At 40.4% G+C, this 11,880-nt stretch overlaps 1 long non-coding RNA gene across 8 annotated transcripts in view; it reads right to left on the bottom strand.

The window, feature by feature from the left end:
* The window catches only part of LOC102159394 (uncharacterized), a 152,795-nt gene that overhangs the window by 1,925 nt on the left and 138,990 nt on the right, over positions 1-11,880 (bottom strand). For all 8 annotated transcript variants that reach the window (XR_002341808.2, XR_014838274.1, XR_002341810.2 and 5 more), the window contains one exon: positions 1,089-1,237. This is a non-coding gene — a long non-coding RNA (uncharacterized LOC102159394). The remainder of the gene's footprint in view (positions 1-1,088; positions 1,238-11,880) is intronic.

The raw sequence follows: 11,880 nt of genomic DNA, 5'->3' as shown, positions 1-11,880 counted from the left end.
TTCCTTTTCTTACATTATCTTCCATCATATTCTATCCCAAGAGATTGGATATAATTCCCTGTCTTATACAGTAGGACCTCAGTGCTTATCCATTCTAAATGTAATAGTTTGCATCTACCAACACCAAACTCCCAGTCCATCCCATTCCCCCCCATCTCCCTTGGCAACCACAAGTTTGTTCTCTATGTCTGTGAGTCTGCTTCTGTTTTGTAGATAGGTTCTTTTGTGCCATATTTTAGATTCCACATATAAGTGATATCATATAGTATTTGTTCTCTTTCTGACTTACTTCACTTAGTATGAGAGTCTCTAGTTGCATCCATGTTGCTACAAACGGCATTATTTCATTTTTATGGCTGAATAGTATTCCACTGTATATATATACCACACCATCTTAATCCATTGATCTGACAATAGACATTTAGGTTGAGAACATATCAAATTTTAAATGGACCCAACTTCTTTACCCCCACATAAAATGCCTGTTGAAATTTGTCAATCGAATCAGGTGCTTATAGGTCTTCCTCTCTCATCTCTAAAAGCAGCTTGGCAAGTTTGTGTTTGTGTTTGTATGTGTGTGCAAAAATGTTTACCTCTCAAATTCAGATGCTTTGAAGTACTTTATTTTTTAAGTCTTTTTTCTTTCATTTATTCTCAAAATGTTCAAAGGTGCACCCTATTATAAAAGATTAAAACAATCTTTTAAAAATAAAAATATAATTTGCTTTACCTCTGAACATGCTAGAAATTTAAATACAATAACATGCCTGATGAACATGGAACAAGGGGTTTTGCAACTAGGTCACCAATTCAGATTTGATCCAGAGAGTACTGAGTACCCTGCAGCTGTCTATTATGAGTTTCTGAAATGAATGCAACAAATAAATATCTGATTATATTTCCATACAAATTGTATACCTACTCTGCTAATTGAAATGGAACATAATGTACTATTTGTGTATTCAATTTACACTTTTGAAAATTATTCTACATCATCTTACATTTTCACAAAAAGAATAGTAAACCCACTGTCATGCTAATAATACCCATACATATGTTCCAAACAACACAAATAATATATTCCTCACCTTTTGGGTATGATCCAGGAAGATACAGTTCTTTCAGCTCCATCCTAGATTCTCACATAACTATGGACATGGCAGGTTAGAAGGATCACTCCTGTGTACAGCAGATTCATCCTGGCCATGGTGAATTATGTTCCAGGGTACTGTAAGAACTAAGAGATGAGCAAAATCAATGACTTCCACACTGGAACCTGAGTCTGTCAGAAGCACTTCCTTCTGTCTCTTAAAATCTCACAGACATTTGGGAAATACCATTTCTATACATTTACTTCTGACCAGTCACTCCATACCTTAGCCCTCCTAAGACTCTGGCACAAGTGCAGAGTGTCAGAGTAAAGACAAAAACCTGCTATGCTAAAAACTGCCCCTCCATCTTCTCACCTGTTTTCTTGGAAAAAAACTTGTGCACATTGACTCTCTTCCTTAGGGTTCTTTCCTGAAACTATGAGAATATTTCAGAATTCTCAAGTTTTGCTGGAAACTGAGACTTGCATTTGTTGAGGTGAGAGGATAGTGTGAAGGGGGCTCAGCTATCATTAAATCACAACACTTCATGTGGCTGCCAAATGTAACCTTAGATGTACAACCTCTAAGATCCTAGGTGGCAGTGCCACTCTAGTATGTACTGGTTAAATCATTCTTGGATGTCTTGTGCTTGGATTTTTAGTGCTGTCTTGTAAGACTGCACAGTATTCAAGGAAGAGAATATAGAATCACAGGGGAGAGATAACCATGTCCTATAGAGCTCAGCCAAAAGCACTCGGACTGCTTGGGGGAAAAAAGCGAGGATTTGAAATCCTCTTTAAGTATCTCAAGGACTGTTATGCAGAAGGTGTGTTAGCCTTATTCTACATGGAAGCATCAGGAGATGGAGTTTAGCTGAATATGAAGATCTTTCTATGGGTGGTGCTATTCCAAGAAGAGGACACACTGCCTCAAGAGAATCCAGGCAGCATCCAGACACAGGCTGGATGACCACTTGGGAATTGTGGGAACTGTTTCCAGGGCTATAGTTTTAGGAGTCTACAAAACCACACAAGTTGTGGGAGGTCCAAAGGTGCTCATGGAGCAGTTTCAGGTTACTGTGAGAGTCAGGCTGTATGGCCAGGCCACTCAAGATGACTGTTCTCTTGTTCTCTGTACATCCCCTGCTCCACCAGTCCCTGCTTCACCTACACTCTGCTCCAGCCAGTGATGTTTCTAATCCTTAGGCCAGAAAGGCTCCACCTGCTAGTTTACTAAAGGGAAACATCTGCCCTAGGGATGGATGTTAATCTGAGGGGCTGTAAGGGACGTGACCCAGCTGCTGGTTTCCCTGGTAACTGATGATCCAACTGATGGAAACTCCCTCTAAAGTGTAGCCTCCTTCTCCCTTGAGTAGCAAAGATTGCTGTTCTGTTCTGCCTGTCGTCCACTGTACGTGATGAGGCATTACTCCAGGACCCATTGCTTCAGACTTGTAAGAAGATCCTCTGTCCAATAAACCATTGATGTCTCTGTCACTGTCTCTGAGCTCTTTCTTCAGTCTCGAGGCTGGGCCACTACAAGGTCTGCAGGCCTGCAGGGTGCCGTGGAACATACGCCCACTGTGCATATCCTCATTCTGGTCTTTTCTAAGCCCCAGATTTCTTTCAAAGAGGATGAATTCCTTGAAGTGTATGTGGCTGTAAAAAGAACATGGGCTCTACAATCAGAGAATCCCTGGTTGAGAATCCTGGCTCTTCCATTACACTAGTGGTATAAAGAGGAAAGCAGTGAACCTGAGAATCTCAGTCGTAAAACTGAGGAATCTACATTCTCATTTCACAGCGTAGTTGTGAGCATAGAAAATCATCTGTATGCTGCCTGGTGTATGCAGTAGGTGTTAATTGCTGCAGGTGCATAATTATATGGTACATAAATATTGTGACCTAAAAAGCCTACTTCTAGACATTTTGGAGAGGATGGTCATCCTGCATTAAGTTCTGAAAGCAGTGAGCTAGGGTGATATATGTCAATCACTTCCTTCTAAATAGGCTCCTTTTTCCATCAGGAATACACATATTTATGTTAACATGGAAAAAGAAAAAAGATCCTACTGTGGAAATTGTGCTATAAACCCATAAAATGTGGTAAATGAAATAATAGTCACAGTGATGAACTCTATCAAAATTTACGTGAAATGAATAATGCAAAGGCAGAGAAAATTATTCTCTACCTAGCAGCAGAAATCCTCAACACGGCCACCTCTTAATTTCAAGATTCTTCGAGTAAAGCAGTGTCTATCTGATTATCAGTACCCTTTTAAAATCAAATCACCTAGGGATGGAAGCGCTGGTCACAAGGACAATGACAACTTTCTGATTACTATGCTAAAGAGATACTTTTCACTCCTGGCGTATGATTCTTAAGTTCCCAAACTAAACGTTTTGATTTTCCAACCAGGAGGGTGATTATCTTCATATCTAAATAGTTGCTACGTTTGATCCAGTTAAACTGCTGAGTTTATTAAGTAGCTATTCTGTAAAAAGTAACTCTCAGCAATAATTATTATATATAATTATCTCTGTATTAAATCTACTTGCAGGTATTAAACCTATATTTAACATGGCTACTCCTTTGAAGTTGGAATTGAAGATCTTTAATCTGGTAGTCTTCACCACATGTATGGGGTATTTCTGGCATGGATTTGGACTCTGACCATCCCCTGAAGAATACCACCAGTGGGTTCTTTTCAGTTTTGATGGGAACATACAATTCACACTGAATTAGTGGTATTAGTTAATGAGATGTATGCCCAAGAAAGGATGACTAGATTTGATGGAACATTCACTGCTACCTTAGATTGGTAGCCTTCAATACACAGGTAAGTTGGGGAATCTTTTCAATGGTTGGGTTCCTTCTGGCAATCTGGTTACAATACATGACTTAATGCAACATCCAAAGATGCTTGACTTTCAACCTCGGAGTACAAAACGGGCAGTGAGGTACCCATTCCAGGAATACAATTCTCTTGCTCTAGTGCAAGCCTATTTGCACACAGGAGAGGGAGCAAATTATCCAAAGGCTCAGGCTCTGGGATAGCCCCTGGGCTCCTGCCCTACCCTCACGTGGCAGTAATCTTCCTACACAAGAGGCAGAGGGCCTATCCTTGACAAACAGTGTCTGCCTTACCTCCCACATACAAACCCACAAGAAAGTCTGACCCAGCAAGTATTAAGAAAAAAGTCCTGACCTGACCACACAGCAATCCTGGGGTATGAACAGTAGCCACTGCCATGCTCCTGGCAAGAGTTTCCCTGCATCCATTTGAAAGTGGGCATAATAAAATTCCTTTGTCAAGAGTCCCGGTGGAGTGTTGGCAATGGAGCACATATTCTCCCCTTGGTAGGAAGGATGATGGAACAGCATGAAATCTATGCTTTGGCAGCAAGGGAACTTGATGCTAACATTTTTCTAAACTGAAACAAGACGGATGATTTGGCCTGATACTTACAAGTTATATGATATGTTAAATTACCTCTAAAAATAAAAACAAAAGATTTGAAGAAAGTTGTGAATCTCACAAAAGGAGAAGGATGGTTAGCTAAGCTTTTTGCCTGTAAAAAAAATAATTTTAAAACACATTGAGAAGTATGAATAGAGGAAACTGAAATTTAGAATTGTGAACACCTAAGATGCTCTAGTGTGTGTTTAAAATTCAGACTGAGGGGTATGAACAAACTCCCACAATAATTCAGAGAGCATTTATTTGTAATAAAAATTTTCTCTTATCCAGTAATTTATTACAGAGTTCATTAAATACCAGGAACTGATTGTAGGCACTAAACAAACATGACACTGCCCCCATAAAAATCTACTCACAGATATAACGTACAAACCCTCTCGATAGCAAAGAATAAAGCACTAAAAATTAGAGAAATTTAACTAAAGGCATTAAAAAGAAAAAGAAATATTCTGGAGAAATTTTCAAATTGTTTTTCAAATTTATAAGTGTGATACTGGGTCTTCAGTTTCGTTCTCCTATTCACCTTGTTAGATTGCTTCATTAGTCAGAGACACAGCCTCAGTTTGCTACAAGGTCAGGACCATTGTTAGTTCTTTTTTCCTAAGTAGCTTCTGACCTACTGACCCAAAGAAGGCATTCATAGCCCTAGAATAACGCAAACACAATGCATTTTCCTCAAGGAATGTTTTAGGATTTCTTCTTTCATCAGAATGTTGTGTTTTCTCAAAGAACCGAAATGAGTGCAGAGGTCAGCTTTGTTCCCAGCCACCACTAACCTCAGGGAGCAGATCCAGGGAAGAGAAAGAAGAATGGGGCAAGCTTCTGTTCTCTGAGTTCTTGGGACTATGTGATAAAACCACTTCATTGTCATCTAATTCAATTCTGAGTTGTATTTGGTTTGAAAAACACAATGTTTATTAGATTAAAAACCTGGAGATGCTACACAAAATACAGGACAAAGATAAATAGTGTATGTATAAGCCAGGCAGAGTAACAAAAATAGAGCACCAAAAAAACATGTAAATCTTTCCCTCAATATGCCCAAGATTTGAAAAGCAAAATGAAGAACCTGTCAATGGGGCTGAAATTGAACCACTCAAACCAGGCTCAGTGTTTATAAATGAGGAAGAGCCAAACCAATAATAATATTGTGGCATTGATTCTTTATGGTCTCAGTCACACCCACCTCATCACTTAATATTTTTTTTTTCTCCTAATATGTGTTCAATCCATTTTGACAGCTTGGCTCAGAGCTTAGGTAACAGAGCCAAACCATATCCCTTTGGTTGGTCTTCAGCTTGGCTGGACTTTCAGTGACTTCCACATAGTAAGAGACACTCTCACAAAAGCCTTAATATAATAATGAAGCCACCTACCTAACAAGTAACAAGAATCAGCATTTCCTGATTAGTTCTGTGAGCCAGGCACTGAGTGTAGAGCCTTACCACAGGGTGCCATTTAATTCTCAGGAGATGCTAAGGTAGGGAGCATTAGCCCCATTTCACAGATAAAGGAACTGAGGCCATGGTTAGGACTTCCCCAAGGTCACAGAGTGGAACCTTGATTCTGTCACTGACATTCAAATTGCTGCAGGTTTACAAGCTATTGTTCTGCTATACTTGTAAACAAATTTCCTGACAAGTTAGGACTGCCACTTTCAAAAGTTTGGAAAGCCTCACTTTGCTGCATTATGTGAAGACTGGCCAGCATTTCTTGGGAAGTCTGACTGGGAGACAAACTGCTCATCTTCAGTTGGTACAGGGATCTAATCTTCACACACACACAACCAACCACTAACCCCCACCCTCTGCCACTGGTACCTCCATCAGCAGCAAGACAAAATTAGGATGGCAGCACACTCACACTGCCAATGATTTTTTGTGATTGGTGATGTTTTAAAATTTCTTTTTTAAATGTAGTCAATGGAGTATGAGGTCCCCTGTATGCAAACATTGGGAGAGGGGTTACATACTATGTAAGTTACCTCAGGCCAAACCCCAAATAGTCCTGGTCCTCCCATCCCTGAACTTCAAAGCCAGCCCATTCTCCCCGCTGCTGCGGCTGCCTCGGTGACTTTGCAGTGGTCACAGGCCTCACAGCCTGGGTGGTCCCTCATAACCAAACATTCCCTGAGCCAGGGAGCAACCACACACCTCGCTCTGGGGTAGGGAAAGGAGGGAAGAAAAAGATAGAGCTGATAAATAGAGCCCTGCTTCCCCCAGCTCCCCGTTAGGGAAAGTCAACTAGATATGAGTAGACTATACTCATACAAGGCAAAGCTTTTCAACAGTGTGGCACTGTCCCATACTCCTAGGTGTTCCTTCCTGACTACTGGGTGGCAACATGAGAGGCCATGTGGCACCTACTGGAGGAAAGGTCATAAACTGGAAGCAAGGAGACCCAAGCTCTGATTCCAGCTATCTTTCACAAGTCCAAATTCCCAGTGCCTCCTGCCCACATCTGACATTCCTCTGGGTATTGGGCACTGGGGCTTATTAGTTTGTTTGCTTCCTGAAGATGGGAAAAATAGAAAATACTTCTCCCAATTTCCCCAGCCTCTGATTCTGTTAGGAAGCACAGATATGCAGCAAGCAGGTTTAAGTCCTCAAGAGAATTCAACTGGAAGTCAGCTCTCACATCTTGCAGACAGCAGACAGGCGGTCTCAGTGAAGACCTAAGCTAACCTCAGGCTCAGCTCTTCTATGAAGAGAGAATGGAAGGCTTTTTCACTCAGGTTAACTTTTCAGCAGAATCAAGAACTGAGCAGTGACATTATCCCTGCTGTGCTTTGGAGAATCCTGTTTCTCCAGCCTGTGATGGGGCTTAAATCTAAAGGACATTATCCAGAAAAGCCTGGGAGAAACAGGGAACAACCAGTCTATGCAGCTCTTGGAGGAATTTATTTTCCATACGAAACTCACAAAGAAATTAGTCCTAGGATCTGAAAGAATATAAAGGTTTTTTATTTTTTTAATTAAAAAAGAATGGCCTCTGGATATTCTAAGACCATGGGCTACAGAGTGGGGAGGAAGAACTGGCTTTTCTTTGAAACTAGAAAATCCATTTAGCACCTTTGTCCAACAGATACAAGGAAAAGATCCCATGGCCCTAAGTTGTTTTATCTAATTTTTTCCCTCCTGATTTCCTTTGTTGTGAGTTCCAAGCTGTTTTGCACCCTTCCATCCTTTACAACTACTGAATCTCTTCTACAGATCTGTAAAAATAAACAGGCCATTTCCAGATTACCGGCCAGCGACACCACATCCTGTGTTCGAGCTGATGATAAATAAGAGTGAGGCAGGTAGTCCCCCAGACACATCTGGGAAGCATCCTCTTCTCTGAACAGAAGCACACAGCATTCAATTTGAGCCAAAGCTTATTTGGCCTTGTGGTCTGCTGAGTTGAAATGGTGATGCTATTTTTTTTTCCCTGAATCTAAAGATTATGTTTTTCCTCTGACATTTTTCTTTTTTTAAGTTTTGATATATATTAAAAAAAAAATAACCCTCTAGGGGAAACTCTATTGGCTTTCGCCATGAATCCCAGGTGTATTCTAATTAGCTTTAAAACTTATTTAAAAAAAAAAAAAAAAAAAAAAAAAAACCTTCAAGTTGAAGACAGCTAAAGCAACTAGCAGCCACAGTTTGGGCTAATTAACTCTTCTGGTAACATCTAGTGACTAGAAACTGTGGTCTCAAATATTCTGTGATGATGTAGCTACTCAGGATCTTATCTGCTCTTTTAACTTCTTCTAAATTAATCAGCTTTATAATGATTAACAACCTAAAGTTATTTTTAGCTCTAATGCTTATTTATTCTTCCCCCCTTCCATTTATGTATTCTTCATTCTCTCCCAGTTAAACCCTCCAATCTCTGCTTAAAATACAGGAATCTCATGAAAGCATCACTCGCTCTCCTTCCCTCACATGAGCAAACATGCACAGAGGGGGTAAGTGTAGAGAATAATCTTTCTTTTGCATCCTGAATTTAGAACACTCTGAAGCAAGGGCAGAATGAAGCTAGGCAAAGAAAGGGGAAAGTATTGCTAGAACTCGAATTTTGCTCCCCAGAATCTTAAGCTGTCCTCTTCCATCTTCCTCAACTCCTCAGGGGAATGTTGTGGCCACTCAGCACAGTTTCTTGGTAGCTGTGTAAAGAAAACCACACCTGTGGTTATACAGCAGCCCCAGGAGGGACGAGCTAGAGATGCCTTAACTAGGTACAGCTGTCCATTCTTCTGGGCTAAGCCATGACAGGCAGAATGTGGGCCTGGAAATACTGCAGTAAAAATGCACTCAATGCCACTGCCCTCTCTCTGGTGAAAGAAGATTTCCTTTCAGGACAACTTAGGTTTTTTTCAGCTTACAGTTCACATGGCTGGAGAAGGTTATTCAGAAGGTTTAGACAAGAAATAATAAATCTCTGATCTTCTAAAGAGGAAAGAGGATAATTGGTCCAGAAATTAAAAGAGCTGGCCTCAAATCCTGTCCTAGACATTAGTTCATTTTGTGACTTTTGAGAAAATAATTTCTTCACTTGAATATTAATCCAGAGGATTTCTAAGGCCTTCCCTCTATAAAGGTTCTATGAAAGGATGTGGGCTCCCATTTGCTCCTTTGAAGACCAACTGCTAACTTCTGTGCAGGTATAGGTGGAGGAATCAATCTCAAGAAAGCCCAGATTTACAGATCCTAGGGCCTTAAGGGAATTCTTAAAGATACATGTTTTCCACTCTTTTTCTAAAATCAAGAGGTCTCTGATAGGCGTGCTGGAAACAAAATATCTTTTCTAATACATCCATCACCAGTCAGAAGGTTAAACTGAAATTTCCTGGTAAAGCAATAAAGCAATTGGAAGTTGAACTAAAATGAATAAATATGACTACAACAATAGAAACAGCAAATGAACATTTCAGTCTTTATTTTGTGCCAGACATTGAGCTAGGGATTTCTGCATGTGTTATCTCGGCTTAGCATTATAAACACGCTCTGTCCCCTCATTCTGTTCTCCAATTATCCCCCCAGGACGGCCTGCCATATGCCCGCCTCCTGCACAGAAACGCTGAAAAAGGCAAGACCTTTATGCACAGGCTCACCAGACCAGTCCAAATCCATCCTAAGAACTTCCATAGCCCTAATCTCAATGCATGACTTCTTAGGGGGAGGAAAAGAGCTCCATATTTGTCAAAAAGAAAAGTCTTGGTGTTTGTCTGCAATTCCAAGTGCACTTCCTTCAAGTTTCTGGGAGTATTTTATCCACACAAGGAGGAACACTCCAGTGTCTGGATCAATATCTGTAAAAGCTTTTAAGCTATAATAACCATGATCTTCAGCACTCAATATATTCTGACAAGACCTCCCCTCTATGTCAAGTGTAGTGGGTAAATTCTTAGGCAGGGATTTTTAGGACCACTCCTTGCCTACTAGCACTTTCAGTAGAAAAGTCCATAATCATTAAGCCAAATGCAAGGGGACAGGCATTCCCAATTATAGGTTTAATTCTCTATAAGTCCAACCAGCACAAACTTCATCACTACATTGTAGTGCTGCTAACTAATGAGTTGAATTTTGGCAGCCCATTAATCTTAATTTTGTAAACATTGATTCTTTTCCCTGGGTTTTGAATGGAGCTAAAATTAGCATTTTTGTTGTCTTGGGTTTTTTTTTGTTTGTTTGTTTTGTTTTAGTATAACCTCCATCTCAACTTCCTGCTACTGGATATTTTATTACAACAAACAGTTCTATCCTTGACCAGGGTTTAAAAAGAAGTCAGAGGAGTTCTGGGAATAATGGTCCCACCTCTCATCTTGTTTCACACACTTCCCCTGTCCCTTCTGGGACATGGAGCCACCATTGACTTCTAAGGAAATTCACTGGAGGCTCAATTAAAACTACGGGGCACAGAAGAAGAGGCATGTCTTCACCTTTTCCTTCCCAGTAAGATCTGATTCCAGGAGCAATCCTATACAGGAGGACTTTTGAGGGCTTAAGGGGTAAGACAAAACTGGGAGGTTCAACCCGGCTCTCGCTCATTTGACAACTGCTGGTTCATCTCAAGTATCCCTCATAAGCGCAAATGCCTAAAAATTAAAACAGAAAGGATCGCTTCCACAAAGAGAGTGCTCATGGCTTCCAATTTTTCCTCAATTCTCTCTGACTTCTTGGTCGTTGGCATTTAGCAAGAACAGTTCAAGGAATAGCAGTTTTATCAGTGGAGGAGATATGGTCTGTCAACTATGTGTAGTTAAGCTACCTGAGAAGATCATTTCACATCAACCATTTTCTCACTGTGGGCTCTCTTAGCACGTTCGCATTTAAATAGTCTATATACTCTACCTTTCTTTCTTTTTTTCTCTGTGATAGCATATTCTACAAGGTTTTAAGCCCCTTCCCCTTATTTTCCTCAAATATGTCAGATTGCAACCTCTACGACTCTCTCCTGGACCCCGTTCGTTTGTTGCGATTACTTCATATTTCTGCTGATAAAATACCAGTGCAATCACTGGGCATCATCTGCCCAATTATGCCAAACCAAACAATCACATTTCCTCTTCTGAAGCATGCTGACATTTATCACTTTCCTTCGAGATTTCATGTTATTCACTGGGGAAGTCTAATAGCAGTCACCAAATCAGTCTTGGGATGGGAAGGAAGGGATTTGCTTGCAGAAGGCTATACTTGTGATGATGAAGAATAAAGCCCTCAAAGTCAGCAGCAGACAGCCAGGTAGAAATCCCTGCTATGTACCAGCTGAGTGTCCTTGACCACATTTCGAAAGCTCTCTATTCCTCCTTTTTTCCCATCTACAAAATGAACATAGGACAGCCTCTACTCCACAGGGTAGTTGTAGAAATTAAATGAGATCCTATGTTTAAAGCTTTAGTGCAGTTCTGGTGGACAATAAATTCTTAATAAACATTTACTGAAAAAGAAAAACATCCCACATTGTTGGAACTTCAGGTTACATCTTCAGTCCCCATTTGCAATTTGACAGTTATTATCCCAACATACCATCCCATTTTCAGGAACATTTTATTCTATAGTATGAGGAACATGGAAAAGTATACATGTATGTATATATGAACATGTGTGTATAAATAAATTCACTTTTACTGATCTGCCTCCATGTCTGAAATCATGCAGTTAAGGCCTATACTTCATGAGATGCTGTCAATCTACACTATGAAAGTCAGGAAGAGGTAGAAAACCTGGTTCCTGCCCGCTGATAGCTAGCTGGAAGGGGAGATGTACACTCAACAAGAAAATAACAACCACACAAGAGCCATCTCACAAACCTGTGTTAGTCACT

Source organism: Sus scrofa, chromosome 2 (assembly GCF_054392235.1).
Source record: "Sus scrofa isolate SSC_HxYL_T2T_F1_AM1 chromosome 2, Sscrofa_HxYL_maternal_Yorkshire_Landrace_v2.0, whole genome shotgun sequence".
NCBI lineage: Eukaryota > Metazoa > Chordata > Mammalia > Artiodactyla > Suidae > Sus > Sus scrofa.
This window is presented reverse-complemented; position numbering and strand designations above follow the sequence as displayed.